General features: G+C 47.7%; 32 non-coding genes and 2 pseudogenes across 32 annotated transcripts; 23 read left to right on the top strand and 11 right to left on the bottom strand.

Moving 5' to 3' along the window:
- Positions 1 to 4,249: 4,249 nt before the first annotated feature.
- LOC125570808 lies at positions 4,250 to 4,444 on the top strand. The gene has a single exon (XR_007313121.1). It is a non-coding gene; the product is annotated as a U2 spliceosomal RNA (small nuclear RNA).
- A 193-nt stretch (positions 4,445 to 4,637) lies between these two features.
- On the top strand, positions 4,638 to 4,803 carry LOC125570422. The gene has a single exon (XR_007312749.1). It is a non-coding gene; the product is annotated as a U1 spliceosomal RNA (small nuclear RNA).
- A 773-nt stretch (positions 4,804 to 5,576) lies between these two features.
- On the bottom strand, positions 5,577 to 5,695 carry LOC125571023. The gene has a single exon (XR_007313334.1). It is a non-coding gene; the product is annotated as a 5S ribosomal RNA (ribosomal RNA).
- A 257-nt stretch (positions 5,696 to 5,952) lies between these two features.
- On the top strand, positions 5,953 to 6,145 carry LOC125570748. Its single transcript, XR_007313073.1, has one exon. It is a non-coding gene; the product is annotated as a U2 spliceosomal RNA (small nuclear RNA).
- Positions 6,146 to 6,338: 193 nt separating this feature from the next.
- On the top strand, positions 6,339 to 6,504 carry LOC125570421. Its single transcript, XR_007312748.1, has one exon. It is a non-coding gene; the product is annotated as a U1 spliceosomal RNA (small nuclear RNA).
- A 773-nt stretch (positions 6,505 to 7,277) lies between these two features.
- On the bottom strand, positions 7,278 to 7,396 carry LOC125571022. The gene has a single exon (XR_007313333.1). It is a non-coding gene; the product is annotated as a 5S ribosomal RNA (ribosomal RNA).
- Positions 7,397 to 7,653: 257 nt separating this feature from the next.
- LOC125570747 lies at positions 7,654 to 7,846 on the top strand. Its single transcript, XR_007313072.1, has one exon. It is a non-coding gene; the product is annotated as a U2 spliceosomal RNA (small nuclear RNA).
- Positions 7,847 to 8,039: 193 nt separating this feature from the next.
- On the top strand, positions 8,040 to 8,205 carry LOC125570420. The gene has a single exon (XR_007312747.1). It is a non-coding gene; the product is annotated as a U1 spliceosomal RNA (small nuclear RNA).
- A 773-nt stretch (positions 8,206 to 8,978) lies between these two features.
- LOC125571021 lies at positions 8,979 to 9,097 on the bottom strand. The gene has a single exon (XR_007313332.1). It is a non-coding gene; the product is annotated as a 5S ribosomal RNA (ribosomal RNA).
- A 257-nt stretch (positions 9,098 to 9,354) lies between these two features.
- Positions 9,355 to 9,474, top strand: LOC125570825 (annotated as a pseudogene).
- Positions 9,475 to 10,362: 888 nt separating this feature from the next.
- Positions 10,363 to 10,568, top strand: LOC116619827 (annotated as a pseudogene).
- A 193-nt stretch (positions 10,569 to 10,761) lies between these two features.
- On the top strand, positions 10,762 to 10,927 carry LOC116619831. The gene has a single exon (XR_004296884.1). It is a non-coding gene; the product is annotated as a U1 spliceosomal RNA (small nuclear RNA).
- A 773-nt stretch (positions 10,928 to 11,700) lies between these two features.
- Positions 11,701 to 11,819, bottom strand: LOC125571020. The gene has a single exon (XR_007313331.1). It is a non-coding gene; the product is annotated as a 5S ribosomal RNA (ribosomal RNA).
- Positions 11,820 to 12,076: 257 nt separating this feature from the next.
- LOC125570746 lies at positions 12,077 to 12,269 on the top strand. The gene has a single exon (XR_007313071.1). It is a non-coding gene; the product is annotated as a U2 spliceosomal RNA (small nuclear RNA).
- Positions 12,270 to 12,462: 193 nt separating this feature from the next.
- On the top strand, positions 12,463 to 12,628 carry LOC125570419. The gene has a single exon (XR_007312746.1). It is a non-coding gene; the product is annotated as a U1 spliceosomal RNA (small nuclear RNA).
- A 773-nt stretch (positions 12,629 to 13,401) lies between these two features.
- Positions 13,402 to 13,520, bottom strand: LOC125571018. The gene has a single exon (XR_007313329.1). It is a non-coding gene; the product is annotated as a 5S ribosomal RNA (ribosomal RNA).
- Positions 13,521 to 13,764: 244 nt separating this feature from the next.
- LOC116611865 lies at positions 13,765 to 13,957 on the top strand. The gene has a single exon (XR_004293697.1). It is a non-coding gene; the product is annotated as a U2 spliceosomal RNA (small nuclear RNA).
- Positions 13,958 to 14,150: 193 nt separating this feature from the next.
- Positions 14,151 to 14,316, top strand: LOC116611861. The gene has a single exon (XR_004293695.1). It is a non-coding gene; the product is annotated as a U1 spliceosomal RNA (small nuclear RNA).
- A 773-nt stretch (positions 14,317 to 15,089) lies between these two features.
- Positions 15,090 to 15,208, bottom strand: LOC125571017. Its single transcript, XR_007313328.1, has one exon. It is a non-coding gene; the product is annotated as a 5S ribosomal RNA (ribosomal RNA).
- A 257-nt stretch (positions 15,209 to 15,465) lies between these two features.
- LOC125570745 lies at positions 15,466 to 15,658 on the top strand. The gene has a single exon (XR_007313070.1). It is a non-coding gene; the product is annotated as a U2 spliceosomal RNA (small nuclear RNA).
- Positions 15,659 to 15,851: 193 nt separating this feature from the next.
- LOC125570418 lies at positions 15,852 to 16,017 on the top strand. Its single transcript, XR_007312745.1, has one exon. It is a non-coding gene; the product is annotated as a U1 spliceosomal RNA (small nuclear RNA).
- A 773-nt stretch (positions 16,018 to 16,790) lies between these two features.
- LOC125571016 lies at positions 16,791 to 16,909 on the bottom strand. The gene has a single exon (XR_007313327.1). It is a non-coding gene; the product is annotated as a 5S ribosomal RNA (ribosomal RNA).
- A 257-nt stretch (positions 16,910 to 17,166) lies between these two features.
- LOC125570744 lies at positions 17,167 to 17,359 on the top strand. Its single transcript, XR_007313069.1, has one exon. It is a non-coding gene; the product is annotated as a U2 spliceosomal RNA (small nuclear RNA).
- A 193-nt stretch (positions 17,360 to 17,552) lies between these two features.
- LOC125570417 lies at positions 17,553 to 17,718 on the top strand. Its single transcript, XR_007312744.1, has one exon. It is a non-coding gene; the product is annotated as a U1 spliceosomal RNA (small nuclear RNA).
- A 773-nt stretch (positions 17,719 to 18,491) lies between these two features.
- Positions 18,492 to 18,610, bottom strand: LOC125571015. The gene has a single exon (XR_007313326.1). It is a non-coding gene; the product is annotated as a 5S ribosomal RNA (ribosomal RNA).
- A 257-nt stretch (positions 18,611 to 18,867) lies between these two features.
- On the top strand, positions 18,868 to 19,060 carry LOC125570743. Its single transcript, XR_007313068.1, has one exon. It is a non-coding gene; the product is annotated as a U2 spliceosomal RNA (small nuclear RNA).
- A 193-nt stretch (positions 19,061 to 19,253) lies between these two features.
- On the top strand, positions 19,254 to 19,419 carry LOC125570415. The gene has a single exon (XR_007312742.1). It is a non-coding gene; the product is annotated as a U1 spliceosomal RNA (small nuclear RNA).
- Positions 19,420 to 20,192: 773 nt separating this feature from the next.
- On the bottom strand, positions 20,193 to 20,311 carry LOC125571014. Its single transcript, XR_007313325.1, has one exon. It is a non-coding gene; the product is annotated as a 5S ribosomal RNA (ribosomal RNA).
- A 258-nt stretch (positions 20,312 to 20,569) lies between these two features.
- LOC125570742 lies at positions 20,570 to 20,762 on the top strand. Its single transcript, XR_007313067.1, has one exon. It is a non-coding gene; the product is annotated as a U2 spliceosomal RNA (small nuclear RNA).
- Positions 20,763 to 20,955: 193 nt separating this feature from the next.
- Positions 20,956 to 21,121, top strand: LOC125570414. Its single transcript, XR_007312741.1, has one exon. It is a non-coding gene; the product is annotated as a U1 spliceosomal RNA (small nuclear RNA).
- A 773-nt stretch (positions 21,122 to 21,894) lies between these two features.
- Positions 21,895 to 22,013, bottom strand: LOC125571013. Its single transcript, XR_007313324.1, has one exon. It is a non-coding gene; the product is annotated as a 5S ribosomal RNA (ribosomal RNA).
- A 257-nt stretch (positions 22,014 to 22,270) lies between these two features.
- LOC125570475 lies at positions 22,271 to 22,463 on the top strand. The gene has a single exon (XR_007312800.1). It is a non-coding gene; the product is annotated as a U2 spliceosomal RNA (small nuclear RNA).
- A 193-nt stretch (positions 22,464 to 22,656) lies between these two features.
- Positions 22,657 to 22,822, top strand: LOC125570413. The gene has a single exon (XR_007312740.1). It is a non-coding gene; the product is annotated as a U1 spliceosomal RNA (small nuclear RNA).
- Positions 22,823 to 23,595: 773 nt separating this feature from the next.
- Positions 23,596 to 23,714, bottom strand: LOC125571012. The gene has a single exon (XR_007313323.1). It is a non-coding gene; the product is annotated as a 5S ribosomal RNA (ribosomal RNA).
- Positions 23,715 to 23,881: the final 167 nt, after the last annotated feature.

Below are 23,881 nucleotides of genomic sequence, written 5' to 3'. Positions count from 1 at the left end.
GTAAAAGATCTCAAATCAGACGCCCGCAGAATCGCTGGAGTGGACTCAAGCTCCCGACTGGACGCACTCGCCCTCTTTCTCCAGCACAAGCACGGTGATTACACGCACCAAAAGCTGCGACTCGCTGGACACGCAGCACAGAGCGAACTCCGCACCCGATGGGAGAACATGAAGGGGGAGCAGCGTGCTAAACAGCTGTTTGACAAGCTCTACCGCCAACATTTCCAACACCTCTACGAGGGTAAAGATGTGCATCATTAATCTTAACCTCATGGTTATGTTAACCTATATTTGTTTCACAATGGCGTTCTCGGTTTGCACGATTAACGTCAATGGCATCCACGAGGCGCCTAAACGTGAAAAAGTTTTTAGTGCGCTTCGCAGCATGAACTGCGATGTTGCGTTCGTGCAGGAGACCCACATTTCAACTGCCACGGAAGAGCAGCATTGGGAAAAGGAGTGGGGGGGACCGGCTTATTGGAGCTGTGGGTCTCCTCACGCGCGTGGCGTCGGAGTGCTGTTTAAGCCGTCCTTTAATTTCAAGTTTGTGAGCCTCAAACGGGATACTGAGGGCAGGTTCCTCAGCGTCCTCATTGAGGTTAACAAAACTCACTTCTCTTTGAACAACCTTTATGCTCCGAATCTCCCGGCAGAGAGAGTCGCCTTTTACGGAAATCTTTGGCGGCTCTCTCACCCGGGGGTACCCGCCATCATCGGAGGCGATTTTAATTGTGTAAGTAACTTAGCCCTAGATAAATGGGGGGGTAGCGCGCTTAGCGGTACATTAGGATACCCTGCTTTACATACCTTCCTTGAACGGTTCCGGGTCTTAGACCTCTATCGATCGTACTCACCATCGGGTACGGCAGTAACTTACATCACGCCTGATCGCAGGGTAGGAACACGGATCGATCGTATCTACGCCCCGGAACCTTTCATGCAGGGGGGGTCTTGTACTGTCAGGCCATTCCCTTTCTCAGACCACGCAGCCGTACATGCGCGCCTCACAATCCCCGACATCGAGCCAGCAGGGCGAGGTGTATGGAAATTTAATGTCTCGGTCCTGCAGAACGAGGACTTTCGCAAAAGCGTTCGCGCCTTCTGGCCCTCGTGGCAGCAGAAACGACCCCAGTTCCCAGACCGCCGGGTCTGGTGGGATTTGGGAAAATTTCACCTAAAGCGTCTTGCGATAGCCGCGTCGGTGCGTCTTTCCAAAGAAAAGCGACACCACATTGCCGCCCTAGAGAGGGAATACCAACGCCTAAACACGCGCGGTGCTGACGTCTCTCGCCTCCGTGCTATAAAGCAGGAGCTAGAAGACGCACAGACCCGCGTGCTAGAAGGGGTTAAAGTCCGCTCTAGAGCACAATGGCTTGAGGAAGGGGAAAAACCCACCCGGTATTTCTTCGGCCTAGAGAGCAACAATCGCACCAAACACAGCATCACCGAGCTTCACACCTCCAGCGGCCGTACAGCCTCAAACACCTCAGACATCTTGGCTGCGGTGCGCGAGTTTTACACCACGCTTTACACCGCTGAAACAACAGACCCTGAGGCTCAGGATTCCTTGCTCTCTAGGCTGGACGCTCGCCTTTCCGAGGAGGAGAGGTCTTCACTTGAATCCCCTTTATCTGAGGCTGATTGCCGTGAGGCCCTCACCCAGATGAAGAGGAACAAGACCCCCGGAGACGACGGTCTCCCAGCCGAGTTCTATCTCCGCTTCTGGGATTTAGTAGGGTGTGATCTGGTGGATACTTTAAATAGTGGATACGATCATACCCACCTCTCTGAATCCCAGACGCGGAGCATACTCTCGTTGCTCTTTAAAAAGGGAGATAGGCTTCTCCTCAAGAACTGGCGCCCAATCTCACTACTTAACGTAGATTACAAGATTGGCGCAAAAGCACTGGCAAACAGGCTGAAACCCGTACTCGCGTCAGTTCTTTCTCCTGATCAGACATGCGGGGTGCCGGGACGAAGCATCTTCGAGAACAACTTCCTAATCAGGGATATTCTCGACTATGCCGAAACTAAACGACTTCCCGGTGCCCTCATTGCACTTGATCAGGAAAAAGCTTTTGATAGAGTGGACAGATATTTTCTCGATCGCGTTCTCGAGAAAATGAATTTCGGGCCTGTTTTTAGGCGCTGGATTAAGACTCTGTACAACGGCAGTAAAGCCTCGGTATGTAATAACGGCTGGCTCACGAGCTTCTTCCCCCTACAGCGCGGCGTCCGCCAAGGTTGCCCCCTTAGCCCCATGCTCTACTGCCTTTGTGCAGAGGTTCTGGGGAACGCGATCAGGAAAGACCCTCAGGTCACTGGTCTTCATCTTCCCCAGTCAAAAGCGACGGTTAAAACAACTCAGTACGCCGACGACACGACCCTCCTGCTGCGAGACTCTTACTCTATACGCAGGGCTTTCGCGCTAATTGGTACATACGAACGCGCTTCCGGAGCAAAGCTCAATGCCACGAAATCCGAAGGTCTCTGGATCGGTTCCTCTCGAGGATCTGACCAGACTCCGGTGGATATTAAGTGGCAGAGAGACAAGCTCCATATCCTTGGAATCTGGCACGGGTTTGGAGACCTGACCGAGTTTAACTGGGCACCTCGCGTAGAAAAACTCGAAAAAACCCTCACCTTGTGGCGCAGCCGGACTCTATCCCTGAAGGGCAAAGTTCTAATAACCAATGTACTCGGGATGAGCAAACTCTGGTACACAGCCAGTGTGCTAAGAATGCCCCCTCCTGTAGCCACAAAGGTGAACAAACTTGTCTGGGATTTTGTCTGGTCTGGTAAGACCCCCCAGGTTAGCAGAGAAAAGTGCGTGCAACCGCGAGAAAAGGGAGGCCTGGCGGCCATCCACATTCAGTCAAAGGTGAAATCCCTGCAGCTGAAATGGATTGCACAAGTGGCTAACCCTGACAATAACGCTCCATGGGCAAACCTAGCGCGCTATTGGACTAGCCGCAAGCTCGGTATCCGTAAGGAGTGGAATTGGCTGAAAGGCAATTCCGCCCCGGTCGCGGCGCCTGGAAAACGACCCAGGGTCTATGACGATCTCCTCCAGGCCATGGCGGAGATCAAGCCTTGGCTAGCTTCCGCTCCCCTCCGAGCGCTGAAGGTTAAAAACATCTACTCGGAGTTTGTAGCACTCCTCCCTAATCCAAGCAAAGCTCAACAGACGTGGGAAGACAGACTGCGACTGCCAGGGATTCCCTGGTTCTCAGTCTGGCGGAACACATACGGCGGGCTGAGCACGAATTGGGAGAGCGACCTGCTGTGGAAGATCCGCCACCGCGTGGTTCGCACAGCGAGTTTCCTCACCAGCCACATGCACTGCACGTTTTCGCCGAAATGCCACCGCTGTGGCAGGACCGAGACATTAAAGCACGTGTTTTTATCTTGCGACTTTGCGACGCGGGTTTGGGACTGGGCATTTCCTATAGCTGAGCGGATTAACGCTACTCCCCTAACCCGTAATGTTAACACTGTCATCCTTACTCTTGGACTATCCACAGCTAAGGGTGACAAGAGCAAAACTAACTTAGTGGTGTACATCTTTAAACTCATACTATGGTGTCTGTGGACTGCAAGGAACACTTCTCTATTCGAGAAGAGACAAGCAGAAATAGTCAGTGTAGCTAAATATAAGATCAGAGAGAGGATAGAGAGGGACGCGGCCGTCCTCGGACCTCTTGCCGCGTATAGCCGCTGGGGCATCAATGATGTCCTCTGCTGCTGGCGGGGCGAGGCCCTCTCTGTCCTCGTATAGCACACAATAAAACCGGGCAACCCAGGGCAACTCGCCCCGGGCCCCATCGCATTACTTCTCCTTCCCTTGCCTATCGCTGTCCACTTAATTGTGCGCATGGCGATCTGGCTACCCCCCTCTTTTCCACCACTGTCCACTTAATTGTAAGCACGGTGGCTGGAGAAACATCAATACCCCCTCCGCCCCTCACTGTCCTCCCACCTGTGGAAACAGCGAGGAGGCCAACATGTATCCAATGTACAACTCCAAATATATAATGCCATAAGCGGTGAAATAAACCGCGTGAACAATGGGAGGAGCGAGGCTTCCGGGGGGATTAACGCCTCTGTCGTGCAAGAGCCGGAGAGGCGGATTTCTCCCGGGATCCCTCTCTTCTCTAAAACTACACATTATCGATATTGTCAAAACAACCATTGTAATCAAGATTAGATATAGTCCTCAACTGGATTTAAAGATTGTATAATGGATTTGATTTATTGTAAATAAACTATTCAAATACAAAAAAAAAGTATCTGTTCTTATCAGCTTAATATCTGATACGCTGCTCATTGAGTAGCTCATATATTAAACTGATTTTTGGAAACTGGCTGTGGAATAAGCGGCTTGCTGCGTCCCAGCCACGGGTTGTCTCGGTATTGCACTACCTCCGAGTACGGCCCCCTTCCCTTTCGGGAAGACACATTCAAGCAACACCTCGAGCATCATTTACGTGCTGTTCATGCGAGCTATAGCGGGAGGGATCAATAAGAGACAGGATCGTCATTAAGACGACGGGTCATAATCACCGCGATGCACCGTTCCCACATGGAGGATGAAATCAGCCGGGGACAGTCGGTGTACAGGGACGCCAAATAAACTCATACTTACCTGACGCGGGAGGTTTACCGTGATCACCAAGGCGGTCCTCTCAGGGTGAGGCCCTCTCATTGCACTTCGATTGGGTTGACCCCTGCGATTACCCCAAATGTGGGTAACTCGAGCGTATAATTTCTGGTAGTGGGGACCTGCGTTCGCGCTAGTCCCCGAACAATACGAATCAAGTGTAATCACAACACAATCACAACGAGCGACTCGTGAAGCACGGACTTCACACCGCTTGTAATCAGTCAACTATTGTAAAAATTTTAACTTCTAATAGCGAACAAGTTGCTCTCACATTACCGTCATGGTGGGCAGAGGCTTTAGTCGTGTTTGGTCTGCATTCTAGCGGTGTTTTTGCGATGAAACGAGCGAAGGTGAGCTGTGTTTTGATCAGTTGTTGCTAACCGGCGATGAAAGTTCAGTGCGACTGTTTCGTCACTAAAATAGAACAGTGGAATACGCGCGCTGCTTTGCAACCTTCGCGCTTTATTCTAGTGAGTGAAAACATGATCTCGAAAAGCATTTATTTGGACAAGCTTTACGCTATGAATGGCATCTCAGCTTGTATGAGATGTGAGCTGAGTAATGTTCGTGTTCACTCGCGGTGTAAACGCGCGACCAATGCGATAATACTGCGCACTTTCTCTCATAGTATTTTACTGCATTGAGAGACATTTCCTATGCGAGTACTAACGCTCTTACAGGCTTTCACAATCCACTGATCTGATCGCTTGTAATATTATGACTCTACTTGAATCTGCTGAACGTTTGCGAACGTTTACGACCGCGATTTTGATTACAATACGGTCGCTGAGTATGCCTGAATTGTCTATAGATCGAGTTGAGAATGCATACAACTGAGGCATTTCTTTAGCTTAGACAATGATCAACCTGCACTAACTTTTTCTTTATAGTTTAGAAAAAAATGAAAAAGAAATGCCTACAGCACGCGGTATTCCCAGGCGGTCACCCATCCAAGTACTAACCGCGCCCAATCGAGCTTAACTTCGGTGATCGGACGAGAACCGGTGTTTTCTCGATGGTATGGCCGTAGACGAAAGATCTCGGTGATATTTTAGACTTTTATAGCGGTGCGGTGAGAACGTACGCACGCACTAGCGCGGTAAAAATGTCTCATTGCACTCGCAAAGACGGTGTATCAAGCGAATACTGCTCGTACGTGATAGCACTACGTTCATGACTGATCATCACATGTGATCTTAGGAGGCAGAAGGGCCTAAAACCGAGTCCGTCACCCACATGGCGGAGGCCTAGAATGATAAACGCTCCATGTAGTCCGAGCCATATTCTGCATCGCTTCTCGGCCTTTTGGCTAAGATCAAGTGTAGTATCTGTTCTTATCAGCTTAATATCTGATACGCTGCTCATTGAGTAGCTCATATATTAAACTGATTTTTGGAAACTGGCTGTGGAATAAGCGGCTTGCTGCGTCCCAGCCACGGGTTGTCTCGGTATTGCACTACCTCCGAGTACGGCCCCCTTCCCTTTCGGGAAGACACATTTAAGCAACACCTCGAGCATCATTTACGTGCTGTTCATGCGAGCTATAGCGGGAGGGATCAATAAGAGACAGGATCGTCATTAAGACGACGGGTCATAATCACCGCGATGCACCGTTCCCACATGGAGGATGAAATCAGCCGGGGACAGTCGGTGTACAGGGACGCCAAATAAACTCATACTTACCTGACGCGGGAGGTTTACCGTGATCACCAAGGCGGTCCTCTCAGGGTGAGGCCCTCTCATTGCACTTCGATTGGGTTGACCCCTGCGATTACCCCAAATGTGGGTAACTCGAGCGTATAATTTCTGGTAGTGGGGACCTGCGTTCGCGCTAGTCCCCGAACAATACGAATCAAGTGTAATCACAACACAATCACAACGAGCGACTCGTGAAGCACGGACTTCACACCGCTTGTAATCAGTCAACTATTGTAAAAATTTTAACTTCTAATAGCGAACAAGTTGCTCTCACATTACCGTCATGGTGGGCAGAGGCTTTAGTCGTGTTTGGTCTGCATTCTAGCGGTGTTTTTGCGATGAAACGAGCGAAGGTGAGCTGTGTTTTGATCAGTTGTTGCTAACCGGCGATGAAAGTTCAGTGCGACTGTTTCGTCACTAAAATAGAACAGTGGAATACGCGCGCTGCTTTGCAACCTTCGCGCTTTATTCTAGTGAGTGAAAACATGATCTCGAAAAGCATTTATTTGGACAAGCTTTACGCTATGAATGGCATCTCAGCTTGTATGAGATGTGAGCTGAGTAATGTTCGTGTTCACTCGCGGTGTAAACGCGCGACCAATGCGATAATACTGCGCACTTTCTCTCATAGTATTTTACTGCATTGAGAGACATTTCCTATGCGAGTACTAACGCTCTTACAGGCTTTCACAATCCACTGATCTGATCGCTTGTAATATTATGACTCTACTTGAATCTGCTGAACGTTTGCGAACGTTTACGACCGCGATTTTGATTACAATACGGTCGCTGAGTATGCCTGAATTGTCTATAGATCGAGTTGAGAACGCATACAACTGAGGCATTTCTTTAGCTTAGACAATGATCAACCTGCACTAACTTTTTCTTTATAGTTTAGAAAAAAATGAAAAAGAAATGCCTACAGCACGCGGTATTCCCAGGCGGTCACCCATCCAAGTACTAACCGCGCCCAATCGAGCTTAACTTCGGTGATCGGACGAGAACCGGTGTTTTCTCGATGGTATGGCCGTAGACGAAAGATCTCGGTGATATTTTAGACTTTTATAGCGGTGCGGTGAGAACGTACGCACGCACTAGCGCGGTAAAAATGTCTCATTGCACTCGCAAAGACGGTGTATCAAGCGAATACTGCTCGTACGTGATAGCACTACGTTCATGACTGATCATCACATGTGATCTTAGGAGGCAGAAGGGCCTAAAACCGAGTCCGTCACCCACATGGCGGAGGCCTAGAATGATAAACGCTCCATGTAGTCCGAGCCATATTCTGCATCGCTTCTCGGCCTTTTGGCTAAGATCAAGTGTAGTATCTGTTCTTATCAGCTTAATATCTGATACGCTGCTCATTGAGTAGCTCATATATTAAACTGATTTTTGGAAACTGGCTGTGGAATAAGCGGCTTGCTGCGTCCCAGCCACGGGTTGTCTCGGTATTGCACTACCTCCGAGTACGGCCCCCTTCCCTTTCGGGAAGACACATTTAAGCAACACCTCGAGCATCATTTACGTGCTGTTCATGCGAGCTATAGCGGGAGGGATCAATAAGAGACAGGATCGTCATTAAGACGACGGGTCATAATCACCGCGATGCACCGTTCCCACATGGAGGATGAAATCAGCCGGGGACAGTCGGTGTACAGGGACGCCAAATAAACTCATACTTACCTGACGCGGGAGGTTTACCGTGATCACCAAGGCGGTCCTCTCAGGGTGAGGCCCTCTCATTGCACTTCGATTGGGTTGACCCCTGCGATTACCCCAAATGTGGGTAACTCGAGCGTATAATTTCTGGTAGTGGGGACCTGCGTTCGCGCTAGTCCCCGAACAATACGAATCAAGTGTAATCACAACACAATCACAACGAGCGACTCGTGAAGCACGGACTTCACACCGCTTGTAATCAGTCAACTATTGTAAAAATTTTAACTTCTAATAGCGAACAAGTTGCTCTCACATTACCGTCATGGTGGGCAGAGGCTTTAGTCGTGTTTGGTCTGCATTCTAGCGGTGTTTTTGCGATGAAACGAGCGAAGGTGAGCTGTGTTTTGATCAGTTGTTGCTAACCGGCGATGAAAGTTCAGTGCGACTGTTTCGTCACTAAAATAGAACAGTGGAATACGCGCGCTGCTTTGCAACCTTCGCGCTTTATTCTAGTGAGTGAAAACATGATCTCGAAAAGCATTTATTTGGACAAGCTTTACGCTATGAATGGCATCTCAGCTTGTATGAGATGTGAGCTGAGTAATGTTCGTGTTCACTCGCGGTGTAAACGCGCGACCAATGCGATAATACTGCGCACTTTCTCTCATAGTATTTTACTGCATTGAGAGACATTTCCTATGCGAGTACTAACGCTCTTACAGGCTTTCACAATCCACTGATCTGATCGCTTGTAATATTATGACTCTACTTGAATCTGCTGAACGTTTGCGAACGTTTACGACCGCGATTTTGATTACAATACGGTCGCTGAGTATGCCTGAATTGTCTATAGATCGAGTTGAGAACGCATACAACTGAGGCATTTCTTTAGCTTAGACAATGATCAACCTGCACTAACTTTTTCTTTATAGTTTAGAAAAAAATGAAAAAGAAATGCCTACAGCACGCGGTATTCCCAGGCGGTCACCCATCCAAGTACTAACCGCGCCCAATCGAGCTTAACTTCGGTGATCGGACGAGAACCGGTGTTTTCTCGATGGTATGGCCGTAGACGAAAGATCTCGGTGATATTTTAGACTTTTATAGCGGTGCGGTGAGAACGTACGCACGCACTAGCGCGGTAAAAATGTCTCATTGCACTCGCAAAGACGGTGTATCAAGCGAATACTGCTCGTACGTGATAGCACTACGTTCATGACTGATCATCACATGTGATCTTAGGAGGCAGAAGGGCCTAAAACCGAGTCCGTCACCCACATGGCGGAGGCCTAGAATGATAAACGCTCCATGTAGTCCGAGCCATATTCTGCATCGCTTCTCGGCCTTTTGGCTAAGATCAAGTGTAGTATCTGTTCTTATCTTGTGGAAGATCCGCCACCGCGTGGTTCGCACAGCGAGTTTCCTCACCAGCCACATGCACTGCACGTTTTCGCCGAAATGCCACCGCTGTGGCAGGACCGAGACATTAAAGCACGTGTTTTTATCTTGCGACTTTGCGACGCGGGTTTGGGACTGGGCATTTCCTATAGCTGAGCGGATTAACGCTACTCCCCTAACCCGTAATGTTAACACTGTCATCCTTACTCTTGGACTATCCACAGCTAAGGGTGACAAGAGCAAAACTAACTTAGTGGTGTACATCTTTAAACTCATACTATGGTGTCTGTGGACTGCAAGGAACACTTCTCTATTCGAGAAGAGACAAGCAGAAATAGTCAGTGTAGCTAAATATAAGATCAGAGAGAGGATAGAGAGGGACGCGGCCGTCCTCGGACCTCTTGCCGCGTATAGCCGCTGGGGCATCAATGATGTCCTCTGCTGCTGGCGGGGCGAGGCCCTCTCTGTCCTCGTATAGCACACAATAAAACCGGGCAACCCAGGGCAACTCGCCCCGGGCCCCATCGCATTACTTCTCCTTCCCTTGCCTATCGCTGTCCACTTAATTGTGCGCATGGCGATCTGGCTACCCCCCTCTTTTCCACCACTGTCCACTTAATTGTAAGCACGGTGGCTGGAGAAACACCAATACCCCCTCCGCCCCTCACTGTCCTCCCACCTGTGGAAACAGCGAGGAGGCCAACATGTATCCAATGTACAACTCCAAATATATAATGCCATAAGCGGTGAAATAAACCGCGTGAACAATGGGAGGAGCGAGGCTTCCGGGGGGATTAACGCCTCTGTCGTGCAAGGGCCGGAGAGGCGGATTTCTCCCGGGATCCCTCTCTCCTCTAAAACTACACATTATCGATATTGTCAAAACAAACCATTGTAATCAAGATTAGATATAGTCCTCAACTGGATTTAAAGATTGTATAATAGATTTGATTTATTGTAAATAAACTATTCAAATACAAAAAAAAAAAGTATCTGTTCTTATCAGTTTAATATCTGATACGCTGCTCATTGAGTAGCTCATATATTAAACTGATTTTTGGAAACTGGCTGTGGAATAAGCGGCTTGCTGCGTCCCAGCCACGGGTTGTCTCGGTATTGCACTACCTCCGAGTACGGCCCCCTTCCCTTTCGGGAAGACACATTTAAGCAACACCTCGAGCATCATTTACGTGCTGTTCATGCGAGCTATAGCGGGAGGGATCAATAAGAGACAGGATCGTCATTAAGACGACGGGTCATAATCACCGCGATGCACCGTTCCCACATGGAGGATGAAATCAGCCGGGGACAGTCGGTGTACAGGGACGCCAAATAAACTCATACTTACCTGACGCGGGAGGTTTACCGTGATCACCAAGGCGGTCCTCTCAGGGTGAGGCCCTCTCATTGCACTTCGATTGGGTTGACCCCTGCGATTACCCCAAATGTGGGTAACTCGAGCGTATAATTTCTGGTAGTGGGGACCTGCGTTCGCGCTAGTCCCCGAACAATACGAATCAAGTGTAATCACAACACAATCACAACGAGCGACTCGTGAAGCACGGACTTCACACCGCTTGTAATCAGTCAACTATTGTAAAAATTTTAACTTCTAATAGCGAACAAGTTGCTCTCACATTACCGTCATGGTGGGCAAAGGCTTTAGTCGTGTTTGGTCTGCATTCTAGCGGTGTTTTTGCGATGAAACGAGCGAAGGTGAGCTGTGTTTTGATCAGTTGTTGCTAACCGGCGATGAAAGTTCAGTGCGACTGTTTCGTCACTAAAATAGAACAGTGGAATACGCGCGCTGCTTTGCAACCTTCGCGCTTTATTCTAGTGAGTGAAAACATGATCTCGAAAAGCATTTATTTGGACAAGCTTTACGCTATGAATGGCATCTCAGCTTGTATGAGATGTGAGCTGAGTAATGTTCGTGTTCACTCGCGGTGTAAACGCGCGACCAATGCGATAATACTGCGCACTTTCTCTCATAGTATTTTACTGCATTGAGAGACATTTCCTATGCGAGTACTAACGCTCTTACAGGCTTTCACAATCCACTGATCTGATCGCTTGTAATATTATGACTCTACTTGAATCTGCTGAACGTTTGCGAACGTTTACGACCGCGATTTTGATTACAATACGGTCGCTGAGTATGCCTGAATTGTCTATAGATCGAGTTGAGAACGCATACAACTGAGGCATTTCTTTAGCTTAGACAATGATCAACCTGCACTAACTTTTTCTTTATAGTTTAGAAAAAAATGAAAAAGAAATGCCTACAGCACGCGGTATTCCCAGGCGGTCACCCATCCAAGTACTAACCGCGCCCAATCGAGCTTAACTTCGGTGATCGGACGAGAACCGGTGTTTTCTCGATGGTATGGCCGTAGACGAAAGATCTCGGTGATATTTTAGACTTTTATAGCGGTGCGGTGAGAACGTACGCACGCACTAGCGCGGTAAAAATGTCTCATTGCACTCGCAAAGACGGTGTATCAAGCGAATACTGCTCTTACGTGATAGCACTACGTTCATGACTGATCATCACATGTGATCTTAGGAGGCAGAAGGGCCTAAAACCGAGTCCGTCACCCACATGGCGGAGGCCTAGAATGATAAACGCTCCATGTAGTCCGAGCCATATTCTGCATCGCTTCTCGGCCTTTTGGCTAAGATCAAGTGTAGTATCTGTTCTTATCAGCTTAATATCTGATACGCTGCTCATTGAGTAGCTCATATATTAAACTGATTTTTGGAAACTGGCTGTGGAATAAGCGGCTTGCTGCGTCCCAGCCACGGGTTGTCTCGGTATTGCACTACCTCCGAGTACGGCCCCCTTCCCTTTCGGGAAGACACATTTAAGCAACACCTCGAGCATCATTTACGTGCTGTTCATGCGAGCTATAGCGGGAGGGATCAATAAGAGACAGGATCGTCATTAAGACGACGGGTCATAATCACCGCGATGCACCGTTCCCACATGGAGGATGAAATCAGCCGGGGACAGTCGGTGTACAGGGACGCCAAATAAACTCATACTTACCTGACGCGGGAGGTTTACCGTGATCACCAAGGCGGTCCTCTCAGGGTGAGGCCCTCTCATTGCACTTCGATTGGGTTGACCCCTGCGATTACCCCAAATGTGGGTAACTCGAGCGTATAATTTCTGGTAGTGGGGACCTGCGTTCGCGCTAGTCCCCGAACAATACGAATCAAGTGTAATCACAACACAATCACAACGAGCGACTCGTGAAGCACGGACTTCACACCGCTTGTAATCAGTCAACTATTGTAAAAATTTTAACTTCTAATAGCGAACAAGTTGCTCTCACATTACCGTCATGGTGGGCAGAGGCTTTAGTCGTGTTTGGTCTGCATTCTAGCGGTGTTTTTGCGATGAAACGAGCGAAGGTGAGCTGTGTTTTGATCAGTTGTTGCTAACCGGCGATGAAAGTTCAGTGCGACTGTTTCGTCACTAAAATAGAACAGTGGAATACGCGCGCTGCTTTGCAACCTTCGCGCTTTATTCTAGTGAGTGAAAACATGATCTCGAAAAGCATTTATTTGGACAAGCTTTACGCTATGAATGGCATCTCAGCTTGTATGAGATGTGAGCTGAGTAATGTTCGTGTTCACTCGCGGTGTAAACGCGCGACCAATGCGATAATACTGCGCACTTTCTCTCATAGTATTTTACTGCATTGAGAGACATTTCCTATGCGAGTACTAACGCTCTTACAGGCTTTCACAATCCACTGATCTGATCGCTTGTAATATTATGACTCTACTTGAATCTGCTGAACGTTTGCGAACGTTTACGACCGCGATTTTGATTACAATACGGTCGCTGAGTATGCCTGAATTGTCTATAGATCGAGTTGAGAACGCATACAACTGAGGCATTTCTTTAGCTTAGACAATGATCAACCTGCACTAACTTTTTCTTTATAGTTTAGAAAAAAATGAAAAAGAAATGCCTACAGCACGCGGTATTCCCAGGCGGTCACCCATCCAAGTACTAACCGCGCCCAATCGAGCTTAACTTCGGTGATCGGACGAGAACCGGTGTTTTCTCGATGGTATGGCCGTAGACGAAAGATCTCGGTGATATTTTAGACTTTTATAGCGGTGCGGTGAGAACGTACGCACGCACTAGCGCGGTAAAAATGTCTCATTGCACTCGCAAAGACGGTGTATCAAGCGAATACTGCTCGTACGTTCATGACTGATCATCACATGTGATCTTAGGAGGCAGAAGGGCCTAAAACCGAGTCCGTCACCCACATGGCGGAGGCCTAGAATGATAAACGCTCCATGTAGTCCGAGCCAGATTCTGCATCGCTTCTCGGCCTTTTGGCTAAGATCAAGTGTAGTATCTGTTCTTATCAGCTTAATATCTGATACGCTGCTCATTGAGTAGCTCATATATTAAACTGATTTTTGGAAACTGGCTGTGGAATAAGCGGCTTGCTGCGTCCCAGCCACGGGTTGTCTCGGTATTGCACTACCTCCGAGTACGGCCCCCTTCCCTTTCGGGAAGACACATTTAAGCAACACCTCGAGCATCATTTACGTGCTGTTCATGCGAGCTATAGCGGGAGGGATCAATAAGAGACAGGATCGTCATTAAGACGACGGGTCATAATCACCGCGATGCACCGTTCCCACATGGAGGATGAAATCAGCCGGGGACAGTCGGTGTACAGGGACGCCAAATAAACTCATACTTACCTGACGCGGGAGGTTTACCGTGATCACCAAGGCGGTCCTCTCAGGGTGAGGCCCTCTCATTGCACTTCGATTGGGTTGACCCCTGCGATTACCCCAAATGTGGGTAACTCGAGCGTATAATTTCTGGTAGTGGGGACCTGCGTTCGCGCTAGTCCCCGAACAATACGAATCAAGTGTAATCACAACACAATCACAACGAGCGACTCGTGAAGCACGGACTTCACACCGCTTGTAATCAGTCAACTATTGTAAAAATTTTAACTTCTAATAGCGAACAAGTTGCTCTCACATTACCGTCATGGTGGGCAGAGGCTTTAGTCGTGTTTGGTCTGCATTCTAGCGGTGTTTTTGCGATGAAACGAGCGAAGGTGAGCTGTGTTTTGATCAGTTGTTGCTAACCGGCGATGAAAGTTCAGTGCGACTGTTTCGTCACTAAAATAGAACAGTGGAATACGCGCGCTGCTTTGCAACCTTCGCGCTTTATTCTAGTGAGTGAAAACATGATCTCGAAAAGCATTTATTTGGACAAGCTTTACGCTATGAATGGCATCTCAGCTTGTATGAGATGTGAGCTGAGTAATGTTCGTGTTCACTCGCGGTGTAAACGCGCGACCAATGCGATAATACTGCGCACTTTCTCTCATAGTATTTTACTGCATTGAGAGACATTTCCTATGCGAGTACTAACGCTCTTACAGGCTTTCACAATCCACTGATCTGATCGCTTGTAATATTATGACTCTACTTGAATCTGCTGAACGTTTGCGAACGTTTACGACCGCGATTTTGATTACAATACGGTCGCTGAGTATGCCTGAATTGTCTATAGATCGAGTTGAGAACGCATACAACTGAGGCATTTCTTTAGCTTAGACAATGATCAACCTGCACTAACTTTTTCTTTATAGTTTAGAAAAAAATGAAAAAGAAATGCCTACAGCACGCGGTATTCCCAGGCGGTCACCCATCCAAGTACTAACCGCGCCCAATCGAGCTTAACTTCGGTGATCGGACGAGAACCGGTGTTTTCTCGATGGTATGGCCGTAGACGAAAGATCTCGGTGATATTTTAGACTTTTATAGCGGTGCGGTGAGAACGTACGCACGCACTAGCGCGGTAAAAATGTCTCATTGCACTCGCAAAGACGGTGTATCAAGCGAATACTGCTCGTACGTGATAGCACTACGTTCATGACTGATCATCACATGTGATCTTAGGAGGCAGAAGGGCCTAAAACCGAGTCCGTCACCCACATGGCGGAGGCCTAGAATGATAAACGCTCCATGTAGTCCGAGCCATATTCTGCATCGCTTCTCGGCCTTTTGGCTAAGATCAAGTGTAGTATCTGTTCTTATCAGCTTAATATCTGATACGCTGCTCATTGAGTAGCTCATATATTAAACTGATTTTTGGAAACTGGCTGTGGAATAAGCGGCTTGCTGCGTCCCAGCCACGGGTTGTCTCGGTATTGCACTACCTCCGAGTACGGCCCCCTTCCCTTTCGGGAAGACACATTCAAGCAACACCTCGAGCATCATTTACGTGCTGTTCATGCGAGCTATAGCGGGAGGGATCAATAAGAGACAGGATCGTCATTAAGACGACGGGTCATAATCACCGCGATGCACCGTTCCCACATGGAGGATGAAATCAGCCGGGGACAGTCGGTGTACAGGGACGCCAAATAAACTCATACTTACCTGACGCGGGAGGTTTACCGTGATCACCAAGGCGGTCCTCTCAGGGTGAGGCCCTCTCATTGCACTTCGATTGGGTTGACCCCTGCGATTACCCCAAATGTGGGTAACTCGAGCGTATAATTTCTGGTAGTGGGGACCTGCGTTCGCGCTAGTCCCCGAACAATACGAATCAAGTGTAATCACAACACAATCACAACGAGCGACTCGTGAAGCACGGACTTCACACCGCTTGTAATCAGTCAACTATTGTAAAAATTTTAACTTCTAATAGCGAACAAGTTGCTCTCACATTACCGTCATGGTGGGCAGAGGCTTTAGTCGTGTTTGGTCTGCATTCTAGCGGTGTTTTTGCGATGAAACGAGCGAAGGTGAGCTGTGTTTTGATCAGTTGTTGCTAACCGGCGATGAAAGTTCAGTGCGACTGTTTCGTCACTAAAATAGAACAGTGGAATACGCGCGCTGCTTTGCAACCTTCGCGCTTTATTCTAGTGAGTGAAAACATGATCTCGAAAAGCATTTATTTGGACAAGCTTTACGCTATGAATGGCATCTCAGCTTGTATGAGATGTGAGCTGAGTAATGTTCGTGTTCACTCGCGGTGTAAACGCGCGACCAATGCGATAATACTGCGCACTTTCTCTCATAGTATTTTACTGCATTGAGAGACATTTCCTATGCGAGTACTAACGCTCTTACAGGCTTTCACAATCCACTGATCTGATCGCTTGTAATATTATGACTCTACTTGAATCTGCTGAACGTTTGCGAACGTTTACGACCGCGATTTTGATTACAATACGGTCGCTGAGTATGCCTGAATTGTCTATAGATCGAGTTGAGAATGCATACAACTGAGGCATTTCTTTAGCTTAGACAATGATCAACCTGCACTAACTTTTTCTTTATAGTTTAGAAAAAAATGAAAAAGAAATGCCTACAGCACGCGGTATTCCCAGGCGGTCACCCATCCAAGTACTAACCGCGCCCAATCGAGCTTAACTTCGGTGATCGGACGAGAACCGGTGTTTTCTCGATGGTATGGCCGTAGACGAAAGATCTCGGTGATATTTTAGACTTTTATAGCGGTGCGGTGAGAACGTACGCACGCACTAGCGCGGTAAAAATGTCTCATTGCACTCGCAAAGACGGTGTATCAAGCGAATACTGCTCGTACGTGATAGCACTACGTTCATGACTGATCATCACATGTGATCTTAGGAGGCAGAAGGGCCTAAAACCGAGTCCGTCACCCACATGGCGGAGGCCTAGAATGATAAACGCTCCATGTAGTCCGAGCCATATTCTGCATCGCTTCTCGGCCTTTTGGCTAAGATCAAGTGTAGTATCTGTTCTTATCAGCTTAATATCTGATACGCTGCTCATTGAGTAGCTCATATATTAAACTGATTTTTGGAAACTGGCTGTGGAATAAGCGGCTTGCTGCGTCCCAGCCACGGGTTGTCTCGGTATTGCACTACCTCCGAGTACGGCCCCCTTCCCTTTCGGGAAGACACATTTAAGCAACACCTCGAGCATCATTTACGTGCTGTTCATGCGAGCTATAGCGGGAGGGATCAATAAGAGACAGGATCGTCATTAAGACGACGGGTCATAATCACCGCGATGCACCGTTCCCACATGGAGGATGAAATCAGCCGGGGACAGTCGGTGTACAGGGACGCCAAATAAACTCATACTTACCTGACGCGGGAGGTTTACCGTGATCACCAAGGCGGTCCTCTCAGGGTGAGGCCCTCTCATTGCACTTCGATTGGGTTGACCCCTGCGATTACCCCAAATGTGGGTAACTCGAGCGTATAATTTCTGGTAGTGGGGACCTGCGTTCGCGCTAGTCCCCGAACAATACGAATCAAGTGTAATCACAACACAATCACAACGAGCGACTCGTGAAGCACGGACTTCACACCGCTTGTAATCAGTCAACTATTGTAAAAATTTTAACTTCTAATAGCGAACAAGTTGCTCTCACATTACCGTCATGGTGGGCAGAGGCTTTAGTCGTGTTTGGTCTGCATTCTAGCGGTGTTTTTGCGATGAAACGAGCGAAGGTGAGCTGTGTTTTGATCAGTTGTTGCTAACCGGCGATGAAAGTTCAGTGCGACTGTTTCGTCACTAAAATAGAACAGTGGAATACGCGCGCTGCTTTGCAACCTTCGCGCTTTATTCTAGTGAGTGAAAACATGATCTCGAAAAGCATTTATTTGGACAAGCTTTACGCTATGAATGGCATCTCAGCTTGTATGAGATGTGAGCTGAGTAATGTTCGTGTTCACTCGCGGTGTAAACGCGCGACCAATGCGATAATACTGCGCACTTTCTCTCATAGTATTTTACTGCATTGAGAGACATTTCCTCTTCGAGTACTAACGCTCTTACAGGCTTTCACAATCCACTGATCTGATCGCTTGTAATATTAGGACTCTACTTGAATCTGCTGAACGTTTGCGAACGTTTACGACCGCGATTTTGATTACAATACGGTCGCTGAGTATGCCTGAATTGTCTATAGATCGAGTTGAGAACGCATACAACTGAGGCATTTCTTTAGCTTAGACAATGATCAACCTGCACTAACTTTTTCTTTATAGTTTAGAAAAAAATGAAAAAGAAATGCCTACAGCACGCGGTATTCCCAGGCGGTCACCCATCCAAGTACTAACCGCGCCCAATCGAGCTTAACTTCGGTGATCGGACGAGAACCGGTGTTTTCTCGATGGTATGGCCGTAGACGAAAGATCTCGGTGATATTTTAGACTTTTATAGCGGTGCGGTGAGAACGTACGCACGCACTAGCGCGGTAAAAATGTCTCATTGCACTCGCAAAGACGGTGTATCAAGCGAATACTGCTCGTACGTGATAGCACTACGTTCATGACTGATCATCACATGTGATCTTAGGAGGCAGAAGGGCCTAAAACCGAGTCCGTCACCCACATGGCGGAGGCCTAGAATGATAAACGCTCCATGTAGTCCGAGCCATATTCTGCATCGCTTCTCGGCCTTTTGGCTAAGATCAAGTGTAGTATCTGTTCTTATCAGCTTAATATCTGATACGCTGCTCATTGAGTAGCTCATATATTAAACTGATTTTTGGAAACTGGCTGTGGAATAAGCGGCTTGCTGCGTCCCAGCCACGGGTTGTCTCGGTATTGCACTACCTCCGAGTACGGCCCCCTTCCCTTTCGGGAAGACACATTTAAGCAACACCTCGAGCATCATTTACGTGCTGTTCATGCGAGCTATAGCGGGAGGGATCAATAAGAGACAGGATCGTCATTAAGACGACGGGTCATAATCACCGCGATGCACCGTTCCCACATGGAGGATGAAATCAGCCGGGGACAGTCGGTGTCCAGGGACGCCAAATAAACTCATACTTACCTGACGCGGGAGGTTTACCGTGATCACCAAGGCGGTCCTCTCAGGGTGAGGCCCTCTCATTGCACTTCGATTGGGTTGACCCCTGCGATTACCCCAAATGTGGGTAACTCGAGCGTATAATTTCTGGTAGTGGGGACCTGCGTTCGCGCTAGTCCCCGAACAATACGAATCAAGTGTAATCACAACACAATCACAACGAGCGACTCGTGAAGCACGGACTTCACACCGCTTGTAATCAGTCAACTATTGTAAAAATTTTAACTTCTAATAGCGAACAAGTTGCTCTCACATTACCGTCATGGTGGGCAGAGGCTTTAGTCGTGTTTGGTCTGCATTCTAGCGGTGTTTTTGCGATGAAACGAGCGAAGGTGAGCTGTGTTTTGATCAGTTGTTGCTAACCGGCGATGAAAGTTCAGTGCGACTGTTTCGTCACTAAAATAGAACAGTGGAATACGCGCGCTGCTTTGCAACCTTCGCGCTTTATTCTAGTGAGTGAAAACATGATCTCGAAAAGCATTTATTTGGACAAGCTTTACGCTATGAATGGCATCTCAGCTTGTATGAGATGTGAGCTGAGTAATGTTCGTGTTCACTCGCGGTGTAAACGCGCGACCAATGCGATAATACTGCGCACTTTCTCTCATAGTATTTTACTGCATTGAGAGACATTTCCTATGCGAGTACTAACGCTCTTACAGGCTTTCACAATCCACTGATCTGATCGCTTGTAATATTATGACTCTACTTGAATCTGCTGAACGTTTGCGAACGTTTACGACCGCGATTTTGATTACAATACGGTCGCTGAGTATGCCTGAATTGTCTATAGATCGAGTTGAGAACGCATACAACTGAGGCATTTCTTTAGCTTAGACAATGATCAACCTGCACTAACTTTTTCTTTATAGTTTAGAAAAAAATGAAAAAGAAATGCCTACAGCACGCGGTATTCCCAGGCGGTCACCCATCCAAGTACTAACCGCGCCCAATCGAGCTTAACTTCGGTGATCGGACGAGAACCGGTGTTTTCTCGATGGTATGGCCGTAGACGAAAGATCTCGGTGATATTTTAGACTTTTATAGCGGTGCGGTGAGAACGTACGCACGCACTAGCGCGGTAAAAATGTCTCATTGCACTCGCAAATGAAGGTGTATCAAGCGAATACTGCTCGTACGTGATAGCACTACGTTCATGACTGATCATCACATGTGATCTTAGGAGGCAGAAGGGCCTAAAACCGAGTCCGTCACCCACATGGCGGAGGCCTAGAATGATAAACGCTCCATGTAGTCCGAGCCATATTCTGCATCGCTTCTCGGCCTTTTGGCTAAGATCAAGTGTAGTATCTGTTCTTATCAGCTTAATATCTGATACGCTGCTCATTGAGTAGCTCATATATTAAACTGATTTTTGGAAACTGGCTGTGGAATAAGCGGCTTGCTGCGTCCCAGCCACGGGTTGTCTCGGTATTGCACTACCTCCGAGTACGGCCCCCTTCCCTTTCGGGAAGACACATTTAAGCAACACCTCGAGCATCATTTACGTGCTGTTCATGCGAGCTATAGCGGGAGGGATCAATAAGAGACAGGATCGTCATTAAGACGACGGGTCATAATCACCGCGATGCACCGTTCCCACATGGAGGATGAAATCAGCCGGGGACAGTCGGTGTACAGGGACGCCAAATAAACTCATACTTACCTGACGCGGGAGGTTTACCGTGATCACCAAGGCGGTCCTCTCAGGGTGAGGCCCTCTCATTGCACTTCGATTGGGTTGACCCCTGCGATTACCCCAAATGTGGGTAACTCGAGCGTATAATTTCTGGTAGTGGGGACCTGCGTTCGCGCTAGTCCCCGAACAATACGAATCAAGTGTAATCACAACACAATCACAACGAGCGACTCGTGAAGCACGGACTTCACACCGCTTGTAATCAGTCAACTATTGTAAAAATTTTAACTTCTAATAGCGAACAAGTTGCTCTCACATTACCGTCATGGTGGGCAGAGGCTTTAGTCGTGTTTGGTCTGCATTCTAGCGGTGTTTTTGCGATGAAACGAGCGAAGGTGAGCTGTGTTTTGATCAGTTGTTGCTAACCGGCGATGAAAGTTCAGTGCGACTGTTTCGTCACTAAAATAGAACAGTGGAATACGCGCGCTGCTTTGCAACCTTCGCGCTTTATTCTAGTGAGTGAAAACATGATCTCGAAAAGCATTTATTTGGACAAGCTTTACGCTATGAATGGCATCTCAGCTTGTATGAGATGTGAGCTGAGTAATGTTCGTGTTCACTCGCGGTGTAAACGCGCGACCAATGCGATAATACTGCGCACTTTCTCTCATAGTATTTTACTGCATTGAGAGACATTTCCTATGCGAGTACTAACGCTCTTACAGGCTTTCACAATCCACTGATCTGATCGCTTGTAATATTATGACTCTACTTGAATCTGCTGAACGTTTGCGAACGTTTACGACCGCGATTTTGATTACAATACGGTCGCTGAGTATGCCTGAATTGTCTATAGATCGAGTTGAGAACGCATACAACTGAGGCATTTCTTTAGCTTAGACAATGATCAACCTGCACTAACTTTTTCTTTATAGTTTAGAAAAAAATGAAAAAGAAATGCCTACAGCACGCGGTATTCCCAGGCGGTCACCCATCCAAGTACTAACCGCGCCCAATCGAGCTTAACTTCGGTGATCGGACGAGAACCGGTGTTTTCTCGATGGTATGGCCGTAGACGAAAGATCTCGGTGATATTTTAGACTTTTATAGCGGTGCGGTGAGAACGTACGCACGCACTAGCGCGGTAAAAATGTCTCATTGCACTCGCAAAGACGGTGTATCAAGCGAATACTGCTCGTACGTGATAGCACTACGTTCATGACTGATCATCACATGTGATCTTAGGAGGCAGAAGGGCCTAAAACCGAGTCCGTCACCCACATGGCGGAGGCCTAGAATGATAAACGCTCCATGTAGTCCGAGCCATATTCTGCATCGCTTCTCGGCCTTTTGGCTAAGATCAAGTGTAGTATCTGTTCTTATCAGTTTAATATCTGATACGCTGCTCATTGAGTAGCTCATATATTAAACTGATTTTTGGAAACTGGCTGTGGAATAAGCGGCTTGCTGCGTCCCAGCCACGGGTTGTCTCGGTATTGCACTACCTCCGAGTACGGCCCCCTTCCCTTTCGGGAAGACACATTTAAGCAACACCTCGAGCATCATTTACGTGCTGTTCATGCGAGCTATAGCGGGAGGGATCAATTAGAGACAGGATCGTCATTAAGACGACGGGTCATAATCACCGCGATGCACCGTTCCCACATGGAGGATGAAATCAGCCGGGGACAGTCGGTGTACAGGGACGCCAAATAAACTCATACTTACCTGACGCGGGAGGTTTACCGTGATCACCAAGGCGGTCCTCTCAGGGTGAGGCCCTCTCATTGCACTTCGATTGGGTTGACCCCTGCGATTACCCCAAATGTGGGTAACTCGAGCGTATAATTTCTGGTAGTGGGGACCTGCGTTCGCGCTAGTCCCCGAACAATACGAATCAAGTGTAATCACAACACAATCACAACGAGCGACTCGTGAAGCACGGACTTCACACCGCTTGTAATCAGTCAACTATTGTAAAAATTTTAACTTCTAATAGCGAACAAGTTGCTCTCACATTACCGTCATGGTGGGCAGAGGCTTTAGTCGTGTTTGGTCTGCATTCTAGCGGTGTTTTTGCGATGAAACGAGCGAAGGTGAGCTGTGTTTTGATCAGTTGTTGCTAACCGGCGATGAAAGTTCAGTGCGACTGTTTCGTCACTAAAATAGAACAGTGGAATACGCGCGCTGCTTTGCAACCTTCGCGCTTTATTCTAGTGAGTGAAAACATGATCTCGAAAAGCATTTATTTGGACAAGCTTTACGCTATGAATGGCATCTCAGCTTGTATGAGATGTGAGCTGAGTAATGTTCGTGTTCACTCGCGGTGTAAACGCGCGACCAATGCGATAATACTGCGCACTTTCTCTCATAGTATTTTACTGCATTGAGAGACATTTCCTATGCGAGTACTAACGCTCTTACAGGCTTTCACAATCCACTGATCTGATCGCTTGTAATATTATGACTCTACTTGAATCTGCTGAACGTTTGCGAACGTTTACGACCGCGATTTTGATTACAATACGGTCGCTGAGTATGCCTGAATTGTCTATAGATCGAGTTGAGAACGCATACAACTGAGGCATTTCTTTAGCTTAGACAATGATCAACCTGCACTAACTTTTTCTTTATAGTTTAGAAAAAAATGAAAAAGAAATGCCTACAGCACGCGGTATTCCCAGGCGGTCACCCATCCAAGTACTAACCGCGCCCAATCGAGCTTAACTTCGGTGATCGGACGAGAACCGGTGTTTTCTCGATGGTATGGCCGTAGACGAAAGATCTCGGTGATATTTTAGACTTTTATAGCGGTGCGGTGAGAACGTACGCACGCACTAGCGCGGTAAAAATGTCTCATTGCACTCGCAAAGACGGTGTATCAAGCGAATACTGCTCGTACGTGATAGCACTACGTTCATGACTGATCATCACATGTGATCTTA

The sequence above is a fragment of the Nematostella vectensis genome, chromosome 8 (genome assembly GCF_932526225.1).
Source record: "Nematostella vectensis chromosome 8, jaNemVect1.1, whole genome shotgun sequence".
In the NCBI taxonomy this organism is placed as follows: domain Eukaryota; kingdom Metazoa; phylum Cnidaria; class Anthozoa; order Actiniaria; family Edwardsiidae; genus Nematostella; species Nematostella vectensis.
Note: the sequence above shows the minus strand (reverse complement) of the source record. Positions and strands in the feature narration are given on the sequence as shown.